Below are 25,340 nucleotides of genomic sequence, written 5' to 3' on the forward strand. Positions count from 1 at the left end.
ACAGCCGGCTTCCTGCTCAGAAACCAAGGGACAAGATTCGCTAAGACATTTACGATCGTAAGATTTACCGAAAATATTTCAACCCCGCTTTTTAGAATATCTTTCATTAACCAAGTGCAGCAGCAGTAGACAAATATTTTTGAAAAGATGCTTCTAATTCTTTGCCATATAATGTAGGAATCTTGTTTCATGTATATGTATACGTGTGTGTGTATATATATATAAAAACACACATATACATTATATCACATATGTGGTACATGATATTGAAATAAGGGTGCTGTACTGAAGAACATCGAAAGATTATATATATATATATATATATATATATATATATATATATATATATATATATATATATTTTACATTTTATCATAAATCTCCCGATCGTAGCTGGCCAATGCGATTCCCGGAATAATTTCTGAAATAATGGTGCTGGTGCTCGTTCAAGCGAGTCAGATCCGTGACCCTGAAATTAAGGGTCAGCCATTTGCGCGTCGCCAAGGCCGTGGCCGTAAAAACTCGACCACCACTTCGGTCAGGCCGTGAAATGCAGCACAGACTCTGTGGTGGCCACAGCCCGCCCACTTCTTCCCAGGGTCTATTCCTGATACGATTAAAATAGTCTGGAAGCTTCCACAGTGTACGGGCGATGCCAAGTTTGACACACGAATATAATATTTTCGTGTCTCTTCATCAATTCCCTGTTTTCCGCTGCATGTAAACCAATGGGTCTCCGTAATGGCCAAATCCAGCCTCAAGACTACTGACGGATCCCTTCAATGACACCCTTACCAATGACACCATCAAAGAAAACGGGATTCCGACTTTCCCCTCTACGGAATACATGAATAAATAAAGAATTAAGTAAATACTGTAAATGAAATAAGTTTATTTTTACTGCGACAACAGTTCCCGTTAAACGTAGGGCTACACAACCCCGAAAATAGATACAACTTAGATAACACGTTTTTAGAAAAATCTGAGTGCGAGAGGGACTTGGGAGTTCTGGTGAGCAGGAAGCAGTGTATTAGCGCCAGAAATAAAGCTAACAGCGCATTAGGCTTCATTGCTAGGACGGTAACGAATAGAAGTGCAGAGGTAATTATTAAACTCTACCTAGCGATAGTTAGACCCATCCTTGACTATGCGGTACAGTTTTGGTCTCCGTCCTACAGAATGGACGTAAATTCATTAGAATCAGTACAGAGAAGAATGACCAAAATGATACAAGGACTCGGAAATTTGCCTTACGAAGAGAGGCTTAGGCACCTAAACTTACACTCTCTAGAAAGACGCAGAGTGCGGGGTGATCTAATAGAAGTGTTCAAGTGGATCAAAGGCTATAACAAGGGTGATGCAAACAAGGTCATCATAATAAAACAACAGGGCAGGACTCGCAGTAATGGGTACAAACTGGACAAATTTAGATTTAAGAAGGAAATAGGCAAAAATTGGTTTACTAATAGGGTGGTCGATGAATGGAATAAACTTAGTAGCCATGTAGTAAGCGCTGAAACTATCAGTTGTTTTAAGAAACGATTAGACAACTTTATGGATGGGGATGACAGGTGGTGATGGATACGGAGCTGCCTAGTGTAGGCCTTATGGTCTTTTGCAGTCTCCTTTATTTCTTATGTTCTTATGTTCTTATGTTATAACCATCAACTACATCTTGCGGCCCATGCATGCATGCATGCATGCATGTACACGTCTTCCTGTGCTCAAACGCTGCTCGGGCGCGCGCGACACACACACACACCTGGCTCGTGGTGTCAAGTGGCGCGCGCTGCCTGTCACGTTATCTACACTTTCTTCAGGTGTATCAAAAGGTGGGGTTTGGCAATGCTACACAGGTATATACTTCAATAAAGCTAACCAAATAAATAAACCAATTAACTAACCAATAGATAAATAAAACTAATACATATACAAAATATATCAATAAAAACATGTCCAATAGAATTAATAGATAATATAATCAGCCTGCCAAGTACCCCTGAACTTTGTCGCACGTGCGAGAAAAACAACCCATCCAAAGCAACATCATACGGTAAAAACAACAGAATACGATGCTGCAGATGTCATCTATACTGATAAGAGAAGAGAGCAGAGGATAGGTGAGGACAGGAGAGAGAACAAAGTGGGAGGAGGAGGAGGAGGATGGGGAAAGAGAAAAGTGGAGCAGGGAGGGCAAGGGCGAAGGGAAAGGGAATGGAAGAATAAAATGGACGAAAGAAGAGGGTGGCTGGTTGACGGCATGGACCAAAGGAGTGCGAACTTCATTCAATGCGCACGCGCACACACACACACACGACTCAGTGGCGCGGTTGGTAGAGTCCCAGACTGTCACTACGGCGGTCCAGGTTCGAATCCTGCCCAGGGCTGAAAATAATTTCAGTATCGCTGCGCTTCGAGTCGTTACTCCAACTCTCGTGGGTGGGGAGTTGGGGGGAGGGTGCGTGTAAGGTCAAAGCATTACCCATAGATCGGTCATATACGAGCTCAAAGCTCTCTTTCGGGAGGGAAATAGCTGTCGATCACGAGTCCAACACGTGATCCAAAAAGACCAAGGTGAATCACATACATTTGTCATAGGGGGGGAGGGGGGAGCGATAGTCTGACGAAGTAGGAAACGCGTGCATGCCCAAGTCACACCAGAGATTCCAATTACGCCAAAAGACACTTAGGAGCGACAGATACTGTCTATTACCTAACCCTCAGTGGCGAACTGCCTGGGAAGGCTTTAGTGTGCGATTCTCCATGTTTCTGGATCACGTGTTGGACTCGTGATCGACAGTTATTTCCCTCCCGGATGAGAGCTTAGAGCTCATATATGACCGATCTATGGGTAATTCTGTGTGTGTGTGTGTGTGTGTGTGTGTGTGTGTGTGTGTGTGTGTGATAGAATTTGTGTTTAGAGACATAGGAACCAACAATGTTAGAGCTGCACCCTAACTGTGTGTACACAATCCAAAAACACGACGAAACAATGTGAACACAAAAGCGTGTTTGGGAGAGGGGGAGGGGGAGGGGGAGGGGAGGAAGGGGAAGAGAGGGACAATACAGCGCCAAGCTTCGTATTCAACAACACGACCGGCGACACCGGCACCATTTGCACCCTTCCCCCCCTCCCCACTTTTCCGCCGCCATCCAACACCGACATCCCCTCCCCCCCTCCCCCCGCCCAACCACCCACCGGGAAAAAAAAAAAAACTTCAACCGTGGCAGACAGGAACCAGTACCAGATCCCCGACGACCTGACATAACCACTGCTGGTAATGAACAAAGAAGAGCTTACTTGGAAAGTTACACCGACCCGTTGCCATGCCACACTACCCACCGTAAACTACCCCCATCCTCATCTCTCCACAACCTCATCGGTTGCTATGGAAACCCTGGCTACCTGTATCTGAAGCAAAGGATAAATATTTAAGTTTTCCTTCCCTCTTTTTAAAATGACTGTGTCATTCACCATCAGTTGCTTCGGCCGTCGCCGCCAACATAACCAAGGACGACATGACGTAGGCACAGCCGAGCATTCCCCCCCCTCAGTGACGAGAAACCACTGGCCTCTATACTTGTTTCTTTGAGATCCTAAATGCAAAATGTGTGTGTGTGTGTGTGTGTGTGTGTGTGTGTGTGTGTGTGTGTGTATGTGTGTGTATGTCTGCGTATGTGTGTGTATGTCTGCGTGTGTGTGTGCGTGTGCGTGTGTGTGCGCGCGCATGTGCGTATGTGTGTGTTTATTAATTCCAGATCAAACGCATGATTACCTTCCCTTTCTGGACGTGACGAGCTCATACAGTTCTTAAGAGTTATTTCAGGTCGTCTCACTCTTCAATCTAAATAAAATAGTTTGGCACAAGCTAGAAACCAACAGATTTAGTGACACTCGCTTACAAAGTTGTTCACATGATCCTTCCCCCCACCCCCAGAGGAGGAGGAGGAGGAGGAGGCCACGTGTCACACTGGCACCTTCCGTTACCTATGGGTCTTCCCCCATCCCCCTTTCTCCTTCAAAACCTGACAATCCCTCCTCCTCCTCCTCCCCCCCATCCTCTAAAACCCCAGCCCCACCCCACCAGCCTCCCTGGACTGGAGCCGTAACTCCCATTTTGTCAATCCCCCATATCCACGACGACGCTTGAGTTTCTTACATCCATTCCACCCAACTTCCCTCCACATGTCATTGCCCTCCCATTTCTGGGAGGAAGGAGGAGAGGGGAAGGGAGGGAGGGAGGGGTGTGGAGGAGAAGGGAGGGTAGGACCGTATATTTCACCTAACGGCAATTACTCAAAGTTGTTCTTCTTCATTATCATTTATCACAAAGGCAGACCTGTCATTAGTATGACTACTACTTGCTTGCACGGTACTCCATCTGTACTACTATTATTTCTACTACAGCTACTATTATTACTACTCCAGAGTGGCTCTTGCGCCCATTTCGTTTTATTTATTGATCTACTATTATTTTGTCTTTTCTTCGCTCTGAAATATGTTGATAAAAATAAATACACAAATAATTAAAAAACTTTCATTTACCACTATTGCCACCAGAGGCAGAAGGACATAACAGTGTCATTACTAGCTCTGGTAGCAGTTCATACTTATAATATTGTATACGTGTGTGTGTGTGTGTGTGTGTGTGTGTGTGTGTGTGTGTGTGTGTGTGTGTGTGCGCGTGTGTACGCGCGCGCGCGCGTGCGTTTCCAGTGTTTTTTCACCCAGTTGAGTTCCAGCGGCTCTAGCCGATTTAGGGAAACATTTCGTGTGAGTGTGACATTGCTCCCGTCCTCCTATTACTCTGTAATCCTCAAGAAATTACACTCCCAAATATGGGTATAATAATAGTACAATAACACATCCACTCTCTCACACTATATGTACAATATTATATATATATATATATACATGCATACATTGGTTGAAGTCAACTGCGATGATAGATTTGACTATCTTCAAATGAAGGTTCTTCATGGTTCAGGTTATGAACGAAATCCTCCATAGCGCTACGGAGGAAAAGAAAGGCGCTGATGCGTTGTGCCGACAACGGCTACTCTTGACAAATTAACAGTGTGAAACTGTTGAACAATGACACCAATTTCTTTTTTTTTTTCGCCTGCAGGAGGATTCTTCAGGGTGAGAGGACTTCGTGGTGAACCAAAGAGGTCTACTCTTCGTGGAGGCGGGGAGAAGAGTGAACCATGAAGAAAAGGAATCCTTTTTTAAACTGAAGAACCTTCATTTGAAGATAGTGCAATCTATCAGCGCAGTTGACTTCAACCAAAATTGACTTCGCGAGAACCTGTGCCCCAGAAATACATACATACATATACATATATATCATGCAGAAAACGTTTATTATTCCGAACTTTAATTTCCCTGTGGTTTCTGCATGATCATTTAGTCACGTGTTGTGATTTTATATATATATATATATATATATATATATATATATATATATATGCACACAATATGTACACACACACAAATAGATATATATATATATATACACACATACACACACACACACACACACACATATATATATACATATATATATATATATATATATATATATATATATACATACATACACACACACACACACACACAAACACATATTCATACTCGCACGGGACTGCATCTCCCTCCTCGGGACCTAGCCTAGACGCCATCCTTCACCTGAAACCCAAGATCTGTCGCCAGAGCGAATTTATATAAAAGGCAAAGGCGCTTACGAAATGGCTTCCGCCAACCAACCCCACCAGCCCGCCTTCAGACTTCCACGTGAGCGGGGTGGAGCTGCCAGCCGCCAGCCGACACCTGGACTTGACAGTGAGACCGTCGTCGTCGGGGCTGTGCGCCTTGGGAACGCGCTCATGACCTGTCCACTTTAACTGGACGGGGATTTAAAATGAATAAAGCATTAACTGTGGGAGTGGCAATTTTGAGGGGAGAGGGGGGGGGGGCAGAAGGAATCCTCTAACTGCCCTGCGGGGTAGATAGGGACGACAGAATCTGTTGGAGGACGAGGATTACAGGCTACAAGTCCTTGGTGACGTCACGTGCTGACTCTAGCGGATTCGAACAGCCTGGCTCTGGCCCCTCGCCTCCAGGCCGCTCGGCCATTGCCCACGAGGCGTCGGGACAATGACGAGCACCAGCAAATGAAGGAATTCCTCTGAAAGCCTTTTGACAAAACTCGTCTGTCGAAGGAAACATCTGCCAGCCAGGGTAAAGAAACCAAGAGGGCGTATGTGTAGCCGAGGTAGTCGGAGACAAGACAAGACAAGACAAGACAAGACAAGACAATGTTCAACCTTGCGCTCACCTCCACCTTCGCAGGGAAATCTCCTCCACCTCTCCTGCCTTCTCCCTTCCCCTCCCCTCCCTCCTTCCCTCCCGATCTCATTCCTTTCCAATCCACTCTCTCCTCAAACTTCCTACTTTCTTCTTCTTCTTCTTCCTTTCCAGCCGACTTGTTCATTCATTCTTTTACCACAAAGGGAGCGAGTGCCTGATCCCTTCCTGCCTAGGAGTGCCCTGCGGTGAGTGGTTATCGTCCCCCCACCCATACCCCGAGCGTGGTTTTCCCTAGAGAGCCGTCCCTCGTGGAGCAGGCGCGCCGGAGGAGGACAACGATACATAAGACCAGATGTCGACTACTGACGGCGCCCTCGGCAGCAAGAAACGTCGCCGTCGGGGACGCCAAAGCCACTAAGAAGCCATCACGGGCGGCGACAGGCAAAGTGATACAACAGCTCCTCCTCGTTTCGACCTCATCCTCAACCATGAAGCTGTGAGGTGTTGTATGTATGGGCTTCGGCGTCACAGGAAAGACCTCGAATTAGTGGGGGTGGAAGCAACGCCCAAAGCACGCCCAAACACGCCCACTAGGTCTCCCGCCTACCCTCCCTCCGTCCCACGCCGCCCTACGCAGGCGTAGCCCCACGCCGCGTCGCCTCACCTGTCGATGTGCGCTGGGCTCTGTCACGTGCGAATACCCAGCAGCACCTGTTCGCACCGCAAAATGAAAGAAGTAAAATAACTAATAAAACACAAATAAAAAAAATAATTAAATAAAATAATAAACAAAATACACACACAAATAGAAAATAAAAACTTAACTTTATCAAATACAGCGACATCATATTTCGGCGCATAAACCAATTATATACTTTATATATATATATATATATATATATATATATATATATATATATATATATATATATATATATAAATATATATATATATAGATCTTAACCAACTGCGTGTAGGCACCCGATCTATTCAAATGCTCCTACTGACGTCATCTAACCAACTACCGGGTCGAACATTTGCTTCACTAGGGTTTCAGTTTGGAAACCAATTAAATCAGTCCAGCACGCAGGCTCGTGCACAAACGTAAACACACACACACACACACACACACATAACCCTCTTGGATGTAGGGCCAATTTATCCATATATCGGGCTGCGCGACCTCTGGGCTTTCACCGGGGTGATCAAAAGTCCAGCACGTGATCCAAGATCTCTCTCAAACACACAACTGGCCAGCCATTTACGGATCGCAGAGAACAACTACTGCGGCACGGGGGGAGAGGCACCAAAGGCAAACCCCAAAGAAAGAAACAACTACGCCTTACGTAGTAGACACAGAAATATATATCTGGAATGGCCTTTGTACTGCAGACATAGCGTAGTCATGTACACGCGCACTCACGGGCAAAACACACGATCACAGACCCGGATATCCGCCATGTCTCTTCCGCTGAGCCGTTTGTTGACGTGAGGTGGGAGAGGGTACGGGGGCGCAATGGAGGGTAAGCCTGGGAACGGGGAGAAGAGGAGAGGGGGGGGGAGGGTGAAGGGAGGAACGGCGATGTGGTGGCGAGACCTGTTGCTGACTGAACGTGCGTGCGTTAGACGTTGGAGAATGGAGGAGGAGGAAGATGGGGAACGACCCACTGCCATTGGTGGACGCGTTAACGGGGGGGGGGGGGGTGATGATGATGATGACATGATATCATGAGCTTGAGATGGCAAGACAGGACCGATGATGACCCAGCTAACCCCAACTCACTCCGCCCCCCACCCCCCGGGCCAATCCAACACAGGATGACCCATAAGAACATAAGAATAAAGGAGACTGCAAGAGATCATAAGGCCTACACTAGGCAGCTCCGTATCCATCACCACCTGTCATCACCATCCATGACACGTCTTCGTGTCCGAATGCGTGGAAATGCAGTATTTACGACTTGCTTGCATTCTCATTAGGTCATGTCTATTGTCACGATGCCAACTGGCCAAGAGCATTCATGGATTCTTCTTCCCCCTACTGGTCGGGAACAACAGCCATGAATATATCCATATACGCTCGTAGGGTATCGTCTTCGTACCTTCATAGGTCAAACCTGGCTAGCAGAAGCTAAGAGCTCAGCATTTCATTTTCTGTGTGTGTGTGTGTGTGTGTGTGTGTGTGTGTGTGTGTGTGTGTGTGTGTGTGTGTGTGTGTGTGTGTGTCTGTGTTGTGTGTACACACACAGCTTCATCCTACGAACATCAGCACTTTTGCCGATTGTCTATTCCATATGTCTATAGCTTTGAGAACAATTCTTTAATACATTTTACCCATTTTCTTCCGCTCTTTATATTCCTGCTAGAAAGAGCACTCTCTCTCTCTCACATACACAAAAAGAAAAAATGTCCAATCATAACCAACCACGACTTAAAAGCCAAGTTTAACCGATGAAGAGAAGGGGTACGCCCACATTTCACACACACACACACACACACACACACACACACACACGCACGAGCCCTAATCCACGGGTGCATCGGCGGCCCATGTGCGTGACTTCCATTCGTGCTCTGAAGTTCGTGAGAGTTAGGAAGTGCCCCCCCTCCGCCCCCCCCAAACTACCATAATTTGAACCCTGAAGTTTCATGCCGTCAATATTGTAGTCGCTTAGTGAAATCCCAACGAACCAAGTATTTTAGTACTTCGGTGACATCCCAACGACCCCCTCCCCCCCCCCGTCACATAGCGTTCTATAATGAGCGAGACCTCTTTCCACTAACCCCCACCCACCAAGATGGAGAGAGAGAGATGAGAGAGTGAGAAGGGGTGGGGGGGGGGGTAGCAGTAACCAAACACACAAAACTGCGTCGATCCTGGATCGGCGTGGATCACTCAAAGCAGCGCGGGTCATCACATCCACCATACCCTGCGCAAGATCACCACCACCACCACCACCACCACCTTTTCCTCCTTTTCCAGGGCGACGTACTTCCAGGTGTAGTTTTTATCCACGCTGTCTGTCCTTCCGGGAAAAAAAACAGGACTTTCTTTAGCCCTCCTCTCTCGCTACAAGAGTACACGTCCATATAAGTGAAGTTATATGGTCTCGAGGTAAGAGCAAAGACCCCTTTTACAGCGTTGGAGATTCCCCCCTCGGTTGAATAAAATCGCCTGGCGGCAGACAGAAAAGATGAATGAATGAATGAACAGACACCACTGACCCTTTGAAGAACGGAGCACTCAGCCCCTCGCTCAATCGGCAACTTCGGATCTTCTTTGATCAATCGTCGTCTTGATTAATCGAGGCGTCTCATCCTTACTTGACAACTTTTCCACTTTACATTTCAACTTATTAATTAATTTATAAATACATTAGTGCCTGTTAGGAGGCTGCGATACGTTCATATTATTTTTTTCTCTCTCGTGTGGCCAAGTTCGGAGGCAGGGGGAAACGAGTGTCCGTGGCGACACTATGAGCAGAGTAATACTATTCCCAAGGTCATTACTATTCCCATCCCTCCTTCATGCATCACCGTTTGTGCGGAATCCTCTAAAACCAACGTCTTACAGGAGAACCTCCTGATTTGGGTGACCCTACGATCCTCAAGTCGGGGCGCACTGGGATCATTAATGGTGTAATGGACAATTATCGAAGTAGTATGCGTGATGAAGACCGGTCCCTGCGGTGCCTACCTGACAGTATTATTCGTAAGGAGATTAAAGTATGAAAAGCGAAGTTTTGTGGTCCTGGTAACCTACGCATAGATCGCTCGCTGGACATATCCGGGCCCAGCCACTATCCCGAACATATTACACACGCTTACACTACTTGTATACACACACACACAGAATATACACGGTGCGGCCTCGTTGGGTTGGCGCTCTGTCTAAGGCTTTGAGAGAGAGAGAGAGAGAGAGAGAGAGAGAGAGAGAGAGAGAGAGAGAGAGAGAGAGAGAGGAGAGAGGAGAAAGAGAGAGGAGAAAGAGAGAGGAGAAAGAGAGAGAGTAAGGGAGGGAGAGAGGGAGGGAGGGAGGGAGGGAGGGAGGGGAGAGAGGAAAGGAGAAGGAGGGAGGATGAGAAGGAGGGAGGATGAGAATAAGGGAGGAAGAGAGGGAAGGGAGGGAGAAGGAAGGGAGGGAGAAGGAAGGGAGGGAGAAGGAGGGAGGATGAGAAGGGAAGGAGGGAGAAGGAGGGAGGAAGAGAAGGAAGAGAAGGAAGGGAGGGAGAAGGAGGGAGGATGAGAAGGAGGGAGGAAGAGAAGAAAGGGAGGGAGGGAGAAAGAGAAGGAAGGGAGGGAGGGAGAAAGAGGGAGGATGAGGAGGGAGGATGAGAAGGAAGGGAGGGAGAAGGAGGGAGGATGAGGAGGGATGAAGAGAAAGAAGGGAGGGAGAAGGAGGGTGGAAGAGAAGGAAGGGAGGGGGAAGTAGGGAGGATGAGGAGGGAGGAAGAGAAGGAAGGGAGGGAGAAGGAAGGTAGGGAGAAGGAGGGAGGATAAGAAGGAAGGGAGGGAGAAGGAGGGAGGAGAAGGAGGGAGGAAGAGAAGGAAGGGAGGGAGGGAGAAAGAGGGAGGATGAGGAGGATGAGAAGGAGGGAGGGAGGAAGGGAAGGAGAGGGAGGTAGGTAGGAAGAGAAGGAGGAAGGGAGGGAGGAAGGGAGGGAGGAAGAGGAGGGAGGAAGAGGAGGAAGGAAGAGAGGGAGTGAGGGAGAGCGAGGGAGGGAGAGTTAAAGAGAAAGTAGGGGGGGTAGAGGAGAGGAGCAGGAGAGGAGCGAGAGAGGAGTGAGCGAGAGAGTGAGGGTCTTGGCAAGCGGATGCATTTTACATGTCGACAGCTAATGAAAACTGAAAGAAGCTTCATTCTTTATTAGCATGCGCACGCCTCTTCCTTGAGCTTAACCAGCTCTACCATGGCAACTGCAGTTGTTGTTGCCAAGTTCAGTTTCTCACTCACATACACACACACACACACACATACACACACGATATTTCAAAACGAGACCGATTTCTGTAATATCTCTCAAGAAAAAAGGATGGTCCCACACATACTTACATAAAAAAGGAACCCAATTTCACTTTCAGCAATCCCTCTACCCACCTCGTCTTACAAAAATGTGCAATTGACCTCAAAACCTCTCCACTCCGCAGACATGAATTACCCAACTAATCAACGTTTCACCAATCTGTGACTGAAATCCTGTCCTCCTCCATCTGAACATTTATCATCACGGACGAAAGGTCACGTGCAATGTGCCGGATCAGGAACAGAGGCGCACGTGCACGCCAGGGATGTTACCAAACGAGGCAATTTGTTATTCCATGAAATATGCATGCTGTGCATCAATATTTTAGAGCGAGCGAGCGAGCGAGCGAGAGAGAGATAGATTAACCTATGGGAGAGGCGTCGTCTTTTTTACACACACACACACACACACACACACACACACACACACACACACACACACACACACACACAATTATTCTGGCAAACATGCGGCGATTGTAATCGCCTGTAAAATAAAATGCATTGAAATAAAATCACCACACACCCCGTTGGGTCCACAACAAACTCAGTGGACGTAGTCTCCCGACTGATCTCATACAAAACGTTGTATATTACTCATACCAAGGATGAAATCCCTTACTTTCTTCACCTCGCTGTGAAAGGCGCCTCCGTGGACCGAGACCCAGCCTTGACAGTGGTACGCCAAGATAAACCCTATGCCGTTAGCCACGAGAAAAGCTTAAATTAAACCCTACACATGCGTGTGTCCGCATTAGCCCAGACTATCTATCTGTCCCCAAGTCGTCGACGTCCCGTCTGAACTCCCCACGTGCGACTGTGAGCAAGCGACCTTGCCTGTATCTATTATGCGTGTGTATGTGTACACGTGAGGGACCGAGAGGACGTCCGTATCTGTGTAGGTGTATCTGTTATATGTGCTTCACCAGTTTTTGGGTCACGGCTGGAAAATGTGGTCGATATTTATCCTTACGGATGAGAGCTCAGAGACCCTATAAACAATATGGCCCCGATCTTGGGGGTCATGTGAACTTACAAATACACACACACACAACTCCTTGCCCAAAACAGTATGGAGCTCACTTGCAGTAATGTCATTTTCAGCCCAAGGCGGGGACAGAACTTAGGACAGCTTAGCTGGCCAAGTCGGTATCACTACATAAACAGGGTGTGCGTGGGTGCGGGTGTATGCGTTTAAATATATATATATATATATATATATATATATATATATATATATATATATATATATATATATACTAAAGTTTCCTTTAATTCCGACTGTGGGTTCTTCGTGATTATATTTACAAATGTGCTACAACATTTTGTCTAAGTGATATATATATATATATATATATATATATATATATATATATAAATGCATACACCAAGAGCTCCTCCTCACTTCCTCGTTTTTCACTCTATCCAACCTTGTAACCCCTACCATACTTCTCAGACATTTCATCTCAAGCACATTCAAACTTTTCCTGTCTCTCTTATATTCCAAATCTGCCCCATAAAATACCGTCGGCACAATCACTCTTTCATACAATCTTTTTTCATTCCATTCCCAGTTGCCTATTTCTCGTAACACTTTTAATCCCCCAAGGGCATTTACTTCTCTCAATCTACAATTTACCTCCACCTCAATTCCTCCCTTTCCTGCCACATGTGACCCCAACTTCCTATCAACTTCCTCTAGCCTCCATTTAGACTTACTTCCAGCTCACTGCTCTTTTACCTTTGTACATCTCATCACCTTGCTTTTACCCACATTTACCTTCAACTTTCTCCTATCGCATACCTTCCCGAACTGTCATTAACTCATTTAATCAGGCATGATAGTGGAAAAAAAATACATTGGCCGGGGGTCCCTGGGCTGAATCGCTAGTAAGCAAACGTGCGCAGCTGTTTCGTTGATGTTGCTATCGATATAATTCGGCCAAAATAAAATCTGCCACAGTCATCATCTTGCGCACCACACCACGCAATGCCACACAAAACGAATCACTTGCGGGACAGCACAAAATAAACCGGTGACACACAGGTACAGCCGACATACGAATCGCCCAAAACTTCGCATCAACCAAAAATTATTCGACCGTTACAAAATATTTTTTTAACGGGATCGATTATTACAATCGGGAATTAATGACAAAAAATCGAGATCATTGTCAGGAAAAAAAAAAAAAAAATCGGAATTCCGATTTAAATCGAAGAATATCACGCCTGTAAATCAATCCCTCCTCTGACCCTGTACAAGCGCAGTGTCGTCAGCAAACAACTGGATCATCTCCATTTTCTTTAACCCTCTCCATTGCACTCGTCTTTACCTCCCGCATCACCCAGTCCATGTATACATTGAACAACCATGGCAACATGACACAGCCCTGACGCAGACCCACCTCAAACCACTCGATCTCTCCATTTCTCATTCTAACATAGGTTTTACTACTCTCGCAAAAACTCTTAACTGCTCTTAACAGCTTTCCTCCAATCCCATACATCTGCAAAACCTCCCAAAGTGACTTCCTTTCTACCCTCTCATAAACCTTTTCCAAATCCATGAAGGCCCCCAAAAAACATCATTACCTTTTCCTAAAGCTTTCTCACATATCTGCCTTACCGCAAAAATCTAATCCATGCAACCTCTACCTTCCTAAACCCACACTGTTCCTCACCAATTACTCCCTCTGTTCCTCTCCTAATCCTCTCAATCAAAAACCTCCCATAAGCCTTCCCAATTACACTCAACAAACTGATCCCTGAAACTACAACACTTACATTTCTCCCCCCTCTCCCATGTGTACTTATGCTTGACTTTTTTTTTCTTAACACTGTGTTAGCTATCACCAACTCTCTAGACACACCAACATCAACTCCCCAGTACGATTTTTCCTGGCACTCCAGACTTGCCTACCACTCCGTCTATTGGTTCATCTCCTACTCTAGCATTGAGATCTCCCAATACCACTACATTGACATTTCTCCCTAAACCCTGTATGTACTTGTTATAAAAAAAAAAAAATCCTCTACTCTTCTCACTACCAGGCACATATGACTTACAAAGACCCACATATCCCTTCCCAGTTTCACCTTCATCCACATTAACCTTGAAGAAACTTCCTTCCACTCCACCACACGCTTACCTATCTCTTCACTTACTAATATAGAATCCCTTTCTCTCCGTCGTCCTCTCTTCACTTCCGACACCCTCCCCACTGCACTCCTAAACTCAAAACTCGGCCCTCAAATATATATATATATATATATATATATAATGTGTTTCCGCGCGCACGTCTGTGCGCGCTTGCGTTTGTGAATTACATAATCGAATGACCCTAACGTCGCTACCTAGGAAATCACGTGAACACGTTCTGGGCGCCACGTGTGAGAGCAGCAACCAACCCACCAGCCCAACCACATCCGCCACCGCAGCATCATACCCGCGCCATCTCCTTTAATTAGGCAAGGTTCCACCTCGAAATAATATATATATATATATATATATATATATATATATATATATATATATATGTGTGTGTGTGTGTGTGTGTATACATATATATTTTTTATTATATATACATATATATGTATACATATATTTTTATTATATATATATATATATACAGTATATATGCACATACATGCTTTTGTGTTCTTTCTGCAGACGCCGAACAACAGGTAATGAAAATTCAACTGAAAATGGCGCAAAACCAAAGGCCAGCTAAACGAGTTTTGTGGGAGAAATCATCTCGATCTTCCTCTTATGGAATACAACAATTTGCAATTATGCGGAAACACGTGTGGAGGAAAAGACTTCCAGAGCCTCCCAGTAAATATCCATAATTTAGCGCACTATTGCGACACGGGTCGCGATGTTTCACATATTCTTTTATTGCCCCTCTGTTACCTAATTTCAGGCGAACAAGTGACAGTGAAAATTGTAGGTAAAACAGTGTAACAATGACGGAGATGAATATCTTAGACCGTGTAAAACTGATTCATGAATCCAATGGTTTGTTTGATTCCATTTTGTCTCTGAGAGAGTGAGTGCTACGACGCGTCGTTCCACATGCAAGATGAGCACTCCTCATTACAAAACCTTGAGGGTTTTGTCCAGGTCGGGGCCGCTTGATTCTATTCAGTTCAGTGTGCCTGCGTGAGGGGGGGGGCTCCAGGACCTACAGGATTAAGCTACAGAAAATTTCGATGACTTCTGAAGACTGTCCTGATCACACCGTCTCAACGAATTTGTTTTGCGATGGTAGAATAATAAGTGGTCTCCATTTGAGACCAAGAATACTTGGTGTCACAAAGAAGAGAAAGAGATGGAGGTGAAGGAGGGGATTGGGGATGGAGGAGGAGGAGGAGGAGGAGGAGGAGGAGGGTCGTGCTGTGGGCTCAGTCATGCAAAAACGTGAAGAAAGGAAAGTTACTAAAGGAGGGGAAGAAGAAAACAAGAATGAGGAGGAGGAGGATGAGGATTTTTTTTTTAAAGTTCTTTTTGTTTTCTCTGTCCCCATCAACCGACTTTACATATTTAGTTAAGCTCGGCAACGACCCCGCGGTGTTCGACGCACAAAGACTACACAAGACGGTGGTCATCAGGATGAAAGCTTCCCGGCCAAGTGACGCGACAGAGAGCGTCTTTTAAGATCACAAACAAGCACAAGAGACATCAATCTGTTACCCCCGCCCCCTCGTCTGCGTGGGGACATGTGTCCCCCAAATCTTACGAGACTTAGGGGGGGGAGGAGGAGCCCCACGGCATCCGCCCACGGCCTTGTCTCGCGACTGTACGCTTTGAACACGAGCAGCTCAGTTAGAGTCGAAGTGATGTAATAGTGACCTGGGTGAACACTCCCAGCCAGATTCGTCACAAGGACCAATGGGAAGGAGTCGGGAGGAGGAGGAGGAGGAGGAGGGCGAGGAGGAGGAGGAGGAGGTAGGAGGAGGTTCCATTTTCTTGCTCTGAAGGGCTCTCTAACAGTTCCTAGCTTAAATGTATAAATGAACAGAATAAAAATAACAATAACTAATAAATATTCGTGTGATCAACAAGATACCAGCGAAACATTCTAAGAACTGTTGCATCATTTGTGATCGACTAGACGAGAGTTGGATTATGTGGTCATGGTTCCCTCCCTCCCCTCAATCCCAGGAGAGGAAGAACCCATCATTTGTGGATTCCAATCCCACAACAAAACCACGCCTTCGTCAATTACATAGTTCAAACTCTACACGCAAACATACAACCCTCGTCCTTCTTCCCAGTTGTACCTGGCGAACTTGGTCCGTACCGGACGAACCTGCCACGTCCCTGGCGAACTTTCCTTCAATGGTAGCGACATGTGTGTGTGCGTGCGTGCGTGCGTGCGCGCGCTCCCGCGTACCCGCCTCGTCTCCCGGCCTGTCTGCTGCTCCCTCTCTGAACGCCTTCTTATCCTCTTGCCTAACACTCAGCGTCTCCAGGGGTGGAGAAGTGGTGTAATCCTATTTTGTATTTACCTACTCATTTATCTACAATAGGGTATAGTTTTCCACCCACTGAACAGTTGTTGGGTGACAATTTTTTTCTACCTAAATAATAAAATAAAACGAGTAGGTCGACCGATCTATCCTTCTCCGGTCCCAACACGCCACGTCTAAACCTCAAACACCAACACCATGGGGAGTGGGAGTGTCTTGTCCCTTTGAACGAATAAAATCGGCCGCCGTCAGCCTGAACAACACCCGTCAAGAGCGCCTTCCTGCAGAAGGTCAAGGCGACTGACTTGGCCGCTTCTCGTATGAATAAAAGTAACATGGCGCAAAAAATAAATAAAACATAAAACACGCACACACACGAGGGCCACTCCCACCTCACCGTACGGGCCGGATATAAAAAAAATCGTCTGACGACAACGGGACAGGAGGTCGGCGGCGGCTTGAGCCGGAGTCCCCCGAAGCACCCATCGATCCCCGTTATGTAATCGGCTCCGGACACTGTCACCTGAATCCCCTTCGCTCGCTCGCTCCTGACCGGTTGCCATGGTGATGAAGGAAACGCAGCCGGCGACAGCCAGAATAAAATGTTATAGACCGACACGCTCACTCAGCATGTCTAGTTTCAAGAGCTTTTGTATCCTGTTCCCCACGACAAAACAGAGAGAGAGACTAAGATGCTGTCTGGAACTTGAAATAATAAATGATGGATGCAAACCATGAAACAAGGTAGGTGGCAGTGTGAAGACCCAAAACAAACAAACCCCCCCCCCCCTTTCGCATGAGAAGGAAGGCTTTACTGTGCGGGCGGGCCAAAGATGACATCCGCGATGGTGTGGAATGACACAGGTACCCGATATAATTTCATTGACAAACTACCCTTCCCATTCCCACTTAGCGCTACACTTCTGTGCAACTTCGTCCGGCATTTCTATCCTGGGGGGGGGGGGGGGACTATGTCGCGCCCAAAAAGTAAGAGCCATAGAGGTGGTACAGGGTGGCGCAAAAGGGAAACGCTGGAGGGTGAAAACTATAAAAACATAAGAATAAAGGAGACTGCATAAGACCACAAGGCTTACACCAGGCAGTTCCATGTCCATTACCACCCGTCATCCCCATCCCAAGTGATAGTTTCAGCGGTCACTACATGGTTACTGAGTCTATTCCATTCGTTGACCACACTATTAGTAAACCAGTTCTTACCTATTTCCTTCTTAAATCTAAATTCGTCCAATTTAAATCCATTACTGCGAGTCCTGCCCTATTGGATGACCTTGCTTGCGTCACCCTTGTTCAAGACCTTGAACACCTCTATTAGATCACCTCGCACTCTGCGTCTTTCCAGAGGGTGCGAGTTAAGGTGCCTAAGCCTATAAGGTAAATTTCTGAGCCCATGTATAATTTTGGCCATTCTCCTCTGTACCGATTCTAGTGAATTGATGTCCATTCTATAGGACGGAGACCAAAACTGTACCGCAGTCAAGGACAGGTCTATCTATATATATTTTCTTTAAAGCAAAGATCAGTTATAAGTCGTTATAAAATGTTGTCTGACTCAGGTCCGCAGGGGTAACTAACTATAATTACACGCGGCCCACACCTTGCGAACCTTCCGCCCACAACTTGTGATCTTCTGGCAACGCATCCTACTTCCTGGGGGTATCCTAATGGCAGGCACTACAAACCTGCTTTGTACAGTTGGCTCCACTACCCATCGGAACTTATCCTCAATTTGAAAGGTCCGACACCTCTGAGTTTCGAGTCACAATGAAAAGAGACCTTCTAGTCCATGTTTAGGTCGGATGCAGGAGGAAGAGGAAGAGGAAGAGGAGGAGGATGAGAAGGATGAGGAGGAGGAAAAAAAATGACGGTACCAATAAACAGTAGTTTTACATTCGCTACCTTCGGGATGGTTGGGTGCCATAAAGATAAGTCAATTCTGCTGGGGGTAGCAACCCGGACAAAAGAAAAATTATGGCCGCCTGGAACGAAAAACGTCCTCATCGAGTCCACCTTTGTGTCCCAATCGTTCCTGCTCGGAGTGTCACGGAAACGAATGAAACGACCCCACGACACCAATGATACGAGGGGAAAATGCCTTCCACACCCCCACCCACCCCTTCCCGGATAGACTCCCGATCATTAGGCCGACCCCTTCGGCACTCGTCCTTCATTCTGGCTGCCGTCAAGCGATTTCATTCACCCGTGTCGCCCAACTCCTTCTGTACCTGGTGGCACTGACCACAACATTCTTGGTGCCGCCAAGTGATTCTATTCAGTGACGTGCCGCGAAATATTTGACGGGCTAACCCCCCGCGCGTGGAAGTGGATGCGACTGTACCGAACGAACCGCCCACGTGCGGACCCGACGCCTTTGCGGTTGGGGGACCTAATTAGCACCCCACCCCGCCCCCAACGACCCCCAATCCCCGCCCCCTACTACTTCCCAGGGTTAACATATACCATTATCACCTCAAAGGACCCCGAGGTCGTCTTTCTTTGCTGAACGACATCGCCTGGCGCTCAGGGGACCATTTTTTTCTTCTATATCACTTCTTAATCCCTTCAACGTTTCCCATTTCCATATGGGGTCGCAGCGAGGAACGGCGAGCCCATATGAAAATGGGAAACATCAACAGGAAAAGAATCCCTTCAACGTGGTGGCATACTTCATGCATTTTGTTCAGGGCCTAAAAACGAACGAGAAAAAGTAAAAGGAAGAAGATGAGGAGGGCGGTCACGATATTAACGTGTGTTCACATTACTTGTGATCCACTCCCCTTCGGCCGAGCAACGTCACCTACAAATTCATGTAATAACAAAACCCCTAAGTCTCATTTACAAGAAGAAACAACCCCCCCCCCCTCCAAAACGGCGACCCACTTCGAAGTTTCTGTTCTGGCGTTTGCAATGACAGGATAGCTTTTTGAAGCAGTCCTCTGTCGTTTGAGCGGCCCCACCCCTTACCCCGTGGCCAGCCCTTCCACCGCGTACAATCGCCAGCTCTTAAACAACAGAACAAAAACGGACAATCGCGGGATCGCAGCACCGATGGGCTCAAAAGCGACGCTCCAATGACCTTGCAAGTGTGCACGTGCCACCAGCCAGTGCCTCGGCCAAACCTCGAGGGCAATTCCACGCAACCTCTGGCACCTGTGTCTCTAATCTGTGAAGTTGTTGCATTGCTATCAGTTATGTATATCTTACAAAGCCTAATCACAACCCACTCTACTTGATGTAACGACAAACTTCAAAACGTTACCAACAATCTCTCGATGAATCAAGATTGCTCCTCCACTGAATCTTTACATTTCTTCATATCTGTAGTTGAAAAAGTGGCGACAAGTGCCATTCTGACTACAGAAGATTGTCCTCCTTCCTTAGGACTTGACTCAGTTCCATGATATCACAGCTGCTGTTCTCCATTAATTCCATCAAACTCTCCACCTTGTGGCCCTCACCTGGACGACACGACCGGGAGTCTTGATACAATTCACTGGGACCACATACAACTCACATTAATTATCGCCATCTATACAGTAAAACACCGGAGCGTTGGTTCAACCCGTTCAGGACTTCGTCAAAGACACAAACAGTCACAACCCCCTTACCTGGAGCATCCGTCCGTACCCAGTTCAGTCTCGTCCTTCAGGCTGCGCCTCGGCTTACCTGCCAACAAAACAAATTAAATTTTACTTGGGAACCTAACCTTTGATACGAATCCAGTTACTCCCCCAAGCCTGCTTAAATTTGCAACAAAGGCACTAATCGGAAAGATAGCAAGAGGAGGCAAACAGAGACGCTGCTAGACAGACAGACAGACACACGGAGAGAAAGAAAGTGAGTGCGTGAGGGACAGTGAGATTGAGAGAATAGAGAAGGGAGGGAGGAGGAGAGTGAGAGTGAGGGAGAGAGAAGGGGAGGGAGAGGAAGGAAGGGAGAGGGTGGGAGGGGTGTAAGCTCCAAGACAATTCACCTCATTTGAAGTAAATTAATCCAGAGTTGAAATGAATACCGTGTGTGTATACCTAATTACGGTTACCAAATTATCTACGGGAGGGAGGGAGGGAGGGAGGGAGGGAGGGGGGATGCAGTGTTCTTGTCGCCCTCGGCCAAATTTGATTATCAATCGTGAGCGCATCCACATGTTTGTGTAGTTGTGTAATCGTGTTTGCTCAAGTCTGTGCAAGACTTTTGACGGTTCGATAATTAATACACGATGCAATCACAATAAGGTGCTCAAGTCTGTGCAAGACTTTTGACGGTTCGATAATTAATACACGATGCAATCACAATAGGGGCGATCTCTTCGGCAACACGGGACAACAACATCGTCACTGACCTATACCAAATGACCTCGACCTAGTGCGGGCGGCGAGCAATATAACCTCACTTATCCGTGCCGGTATGGAGCAAACAACATTAAGCGAGGTTAAGGCTTCCAAACCAAAACATCGTTTTGAGTTTACGATCAGAGTAAATCTGGTCTAGGCGACGCCAGGCTCCAGATATCAGGTAACCCGAGAAGAAATTTTTAGTCGAAAGTAAAAATATGGAAGTGTGAAGAGGTGAACTACACGGGATACAATGCCTGTGGAGTTGTTGTGCCAGTACTATACACCTGACCCCTGGGCTCAAGAATCTCCTCGGCCTATCATAGTTTTGTGACGTCACTGACCAATGGTCGTCGCGGTCGGCTGGGAGTGTGTGATCCCTTTTTTTTTTTTTTTTTTTTTTTACAGCGACAGTCACAACCTCCCCCCCTTTTATTTACACTTGTAATTATTCGTTGCCTTTATGAGCTTTTCTCGAATAGTTCTCTTCCGGTTTCACACCGTATGGCGACCGACCTTTACGAGGACATTTTTGAGACTTCATTGATAAATAACCCCTCGGTTCCAGTCGCGTTTTTTTTATTGTTTTTTTTATTGGAGACGTTAAGTAACATCCAGTTACCTCTTCAAATACTTCCTTTACCCCTTCCATGACTCCACCTCAAGGGTGGAAGCGCCGGTTAACGAGGGGCCTAATTGGGCAGGGCGGGCACGGGAAAGGACATAATAAGGAAGACAGCTGGTGGGGAACGCATAGTTTACGAAGATGGGGGATACAAGACTGAGATAATCCTTTCCTTTCCTCTCTCTCTCTCTATTGCTCCTGTTTCTTTCTCCCCATCTCGTCACCCCCCCCTACCTCTCACTATCACCCTGAGGGTCAAACAAGGTCATCGAACCTGAGGGGAGACGACAAAGCAAAGGAGAAGTGCCAGCAAGAGGCGGCGAGTGGGAGGGATGCACCAATAACAAAGGGGGGAGAAGGCCAACGCCGTGTAGTCCACCACTCTGGGGCTCTGGGGTTCGCACTCGAGTGGATGCTCCAACACCACGATCTCGATCTCCAACACGGGACCCCAATAGATTCCATCTACCTACAGGGTGCGCGCGCGCACACACACACACACACTGGATAGAGACAAAACAAGCTGTAACATATAAAGCAATCTTAATGTACTCCAAACACACACACACCTCGTGGCGCTGTGGTTAGAGTTCTCGCCTGCCACTACGACGGTCCGGGTTCGACTCCCGCCCAGGGCTGAAATAATTCCAGTATCGCATCGCTGCGGGGCGTTACTCCAGTTCTCGTGGGCGGGGAGTTGGGTGCGTGTGTGTGCGTGTAAGGTCACAGTATTACCCATAGATCAGTCATACGAGCTTTGAGCTCTCATCCGGGAGGTTAATAACTGTCGATCACGAATCCAGCATGTGATCCAAGACCATGGTGAATCACACACACACACAAACTAATGCACTGATCGTGCATATTAGGATCCTAAACTGCACAAAACAGACACAAAGTAATGATAAAAAACGAACAGCTTCTTCCCTTTCTTAAAGGGGCAGCCAAACCAAGGCCATCCACCCTATAGCACAGGGGTTCTCATTAGGGGTGAAATTCACCCCCAGGGGGGAATTTTGGGATTTCTGGGGGTGATTTGTGACCACAGTCAGCTTACGGGGTGAGGAAAGCAATTATAGGTTTTGGCCTATCTGGCCTGTCACCTGGGCTGGATTTATACTAATTTGGGAAAAATATGTACTAATTTGGAAAAAATAAAAGGGTTTTTAGTAATATTTGCATATTATTTAGAATGCACCTTTTGAAACAGACAATCTTGGAAAGGAGGGGGGGGAATGACATTCTGACAAATGGTGAAAGGGGTGAATGACATTCTGACAAATGGTGAAAGGGGTGAATGGGCCAAGTAAGGCTGAGAACCCCTGCTATAGCAACGACTACAGGATGTCGTCACAATATAAAAAACGAATTTTATTTCGTCGCAGACAATAACCAGAGCTTCTATCCTTGGGGACAATATCGCGCCAACGAGATCGATGAGAGTTTGAGGATGATGGCAGCCGCACAAAGGAGGGTTAATTAAGGTTAAAAGTGATCAGGTTTCTCCCGTGAAGAAGATCAAATAAACAGTGATTGATAGAATGTTATGGGACTGGTCCGGTGGGATGCCATTCAAGTCTTTAATGTACCGACTGCATCAAACTTGTGTAGTCTCAAGAAATTTAAGCATGCATACATGGGGGGGGAGGGAGGGAGAGTGTGAAGGAATATAAACGAAAGAATGTCATAGAGAGAGGAAAGGAGCAAAGGAGGAAGAGGTACAAGGAGAAAAAGTGGTGGAGATAGGGAATGATGGGTGGTGGCGGTGATGGTGGCGCGATATCCTTGGCTGGGCAGGGCAGGGCAGGCCAAGCACAGGGACGCACAACTTCCACCAACATGAAATAAAAGTCTTTTCCGCGAGCGATGACGGCAGGTCTCCCGGCCGCCCGTGCCGAGCCATGTGAGGCGTCCAGCCTTGTCCTCTGCGCACGTGGCTTGGCACGCCTGGTTATGCAACCTCCCCCCTCCCCCCCCCATAACCCCGGGGCTCCGCTCCACGCTCACTCGCTCGTTCTCTCGCACATTTCCAAGCAATAAAACAATAAAAAAGCGTATACCGCGTGCGTGTTGGGGGGAGGGCATCGTGCCCATACAGAAGTATAGTGGTGCCAAATGGCACAAGTAGGAAATATACAGGTGCATACTACTTACGCCAGTACGTAGGTAGAAGGAGAAGGGGGGAGTGAGGAGAAGAAGGCGAACAATCACAAAACGCTACGAAAAAAAAAGCGAATTACGTAAGCAAACCGAAAAGCCGTCCCCAAGGTCCTCCTCCGGCGAAGTCCCAAACGACCTCTTTTCGGCTCGTTCTCCGAGAGCGAAGCCCTCTTGGGTCCTTCCCGGACGCTCACCGCTCGCCTTCACCACCTCCGTCTGCCCTTTCCTCCTCCCCGTCCCCGTCCCCCTCCCTTTCCAAAACCCCTTCCTTCCTCCTACCCTGCCACACAGACATTCCCAGTGACCTACCCAGCAGTAACGCTGACGCCGCTCTTAGGGAGGACTAATCCCCCCTCCGCCCCTTGCTAGTCAAAAGCCCCGCTCCCTTGACCAAGACAGTATTACCTTAGTATTTCTTCCCATTTGGGCACCTTTCACGCGAACGGTGGCGACACTTCCAATAAATAGAGACGCAAAAACTGTGTAGAGAAACTAAGTTAATAAAACACCAGGGTCTGACGGCTGACATCCACGAATCTTGGAGGAAATGAAAAACGAGATTGTGTTTTATATATATATATATATATATATATATATATATATATATATATATATATATATATATATATATATATATACTGTATATATCATATCCGGAAATATCCCATAAGAATGGAAGTTTGCTAACATTACTTCCGTATTCAAAAAGGATGACATAAAGCTAATGAACTACAGGACTATAAGCCTTTACCTCAACCGTAGGAAAAATGATGGAAGCTATCATCAGAGATGCTATCGAACACAGTTTAGAAAGTAACTGTTTAATAAATGATAGCCAGCATGGATTCAGACGGAAATGTTCCTGCGTAACTAACCTACTCGCATTCTACGGTCATCTCAAATTATGCAAAAACAAACAATATAGATTTAATACATCTGGATTTTGAGAAGGATTTGACACCGTCCCGCACGAAATACTACTTCCTAAATTAGTTTCACACGGAATAAGTGGTAGTCTATTAAACTGGACTAGTAATTGGTTAAATGATCGTAAAGTTGTTCTACATTTCAAACCTTCTAGATGGAAAAATGTTAATAGTGTAGTTCCACAGGGTTCCGTTCTTGGGCAATTTCTATCTATAGTATATATAAATAACATACATCACGGACTGAAATCTATTGTCTCCAAATTTGCCGACACAAAACTGTGGAATGGCAAATGATCACTTAAACCAATTAGATATTCAAGAATATTTAGATAAACTACAGCAATGGTCTAAAAGTGGCTTATGAAATTTAACAACTAAATGTAAGGTTATGCACATAGTTAAAAATAACAATAAGTACAAGTTATTTGGAAATTGGTTAACAAAAGTGGACTGTGAAAATCATCTCTGTAAT

The 25,340-nt window shown here is 46.5% G+C and overlaps 1 protein-coding gene across 3 annotated transcripts in view; it reads right to left on the reverse strand.

Moving 5' to 3' along the window:
* Positions 1-25,340, reverse strand: part of LOC143018169 (uncharacterized) — a 296,948-nt gene that overhangs the window by 122,621 nt on the left and 148,987 nt on the right. The window contains exon 2 of one of the 3 annotated variants that reach the window (XM_076173338.1): positions 20,432-20,489. The exons of the other annotated variants lie outside the window; for them this stretch is intronic. The gene's annotated coding sequence lies outside the window, so the exon portion shown is untranslated. The remainder of the gene's footprint in view (positions 1-20,431; positions 20,490-25,340) is intronic. 3 annotated transcript variants of the gene reach the window in all.

The sequence above is a fragment of the Oratosquilla oratoria genome, chromosome 34 (assembly GCF_046742065.1).
Source record: "Oratosquilla oratoria isolate Oo_2021 chromosome 34, ASM4674206v1, whole genome shotgun sequence".
Taxonomy (NCBI): domain Eukaryota; kingdom Metazoa; phylum Arthropoda; class Malacostraca; order Stomatopoda; family Squillidae; genus Oratosquilla; species Oratosquilla oratoria.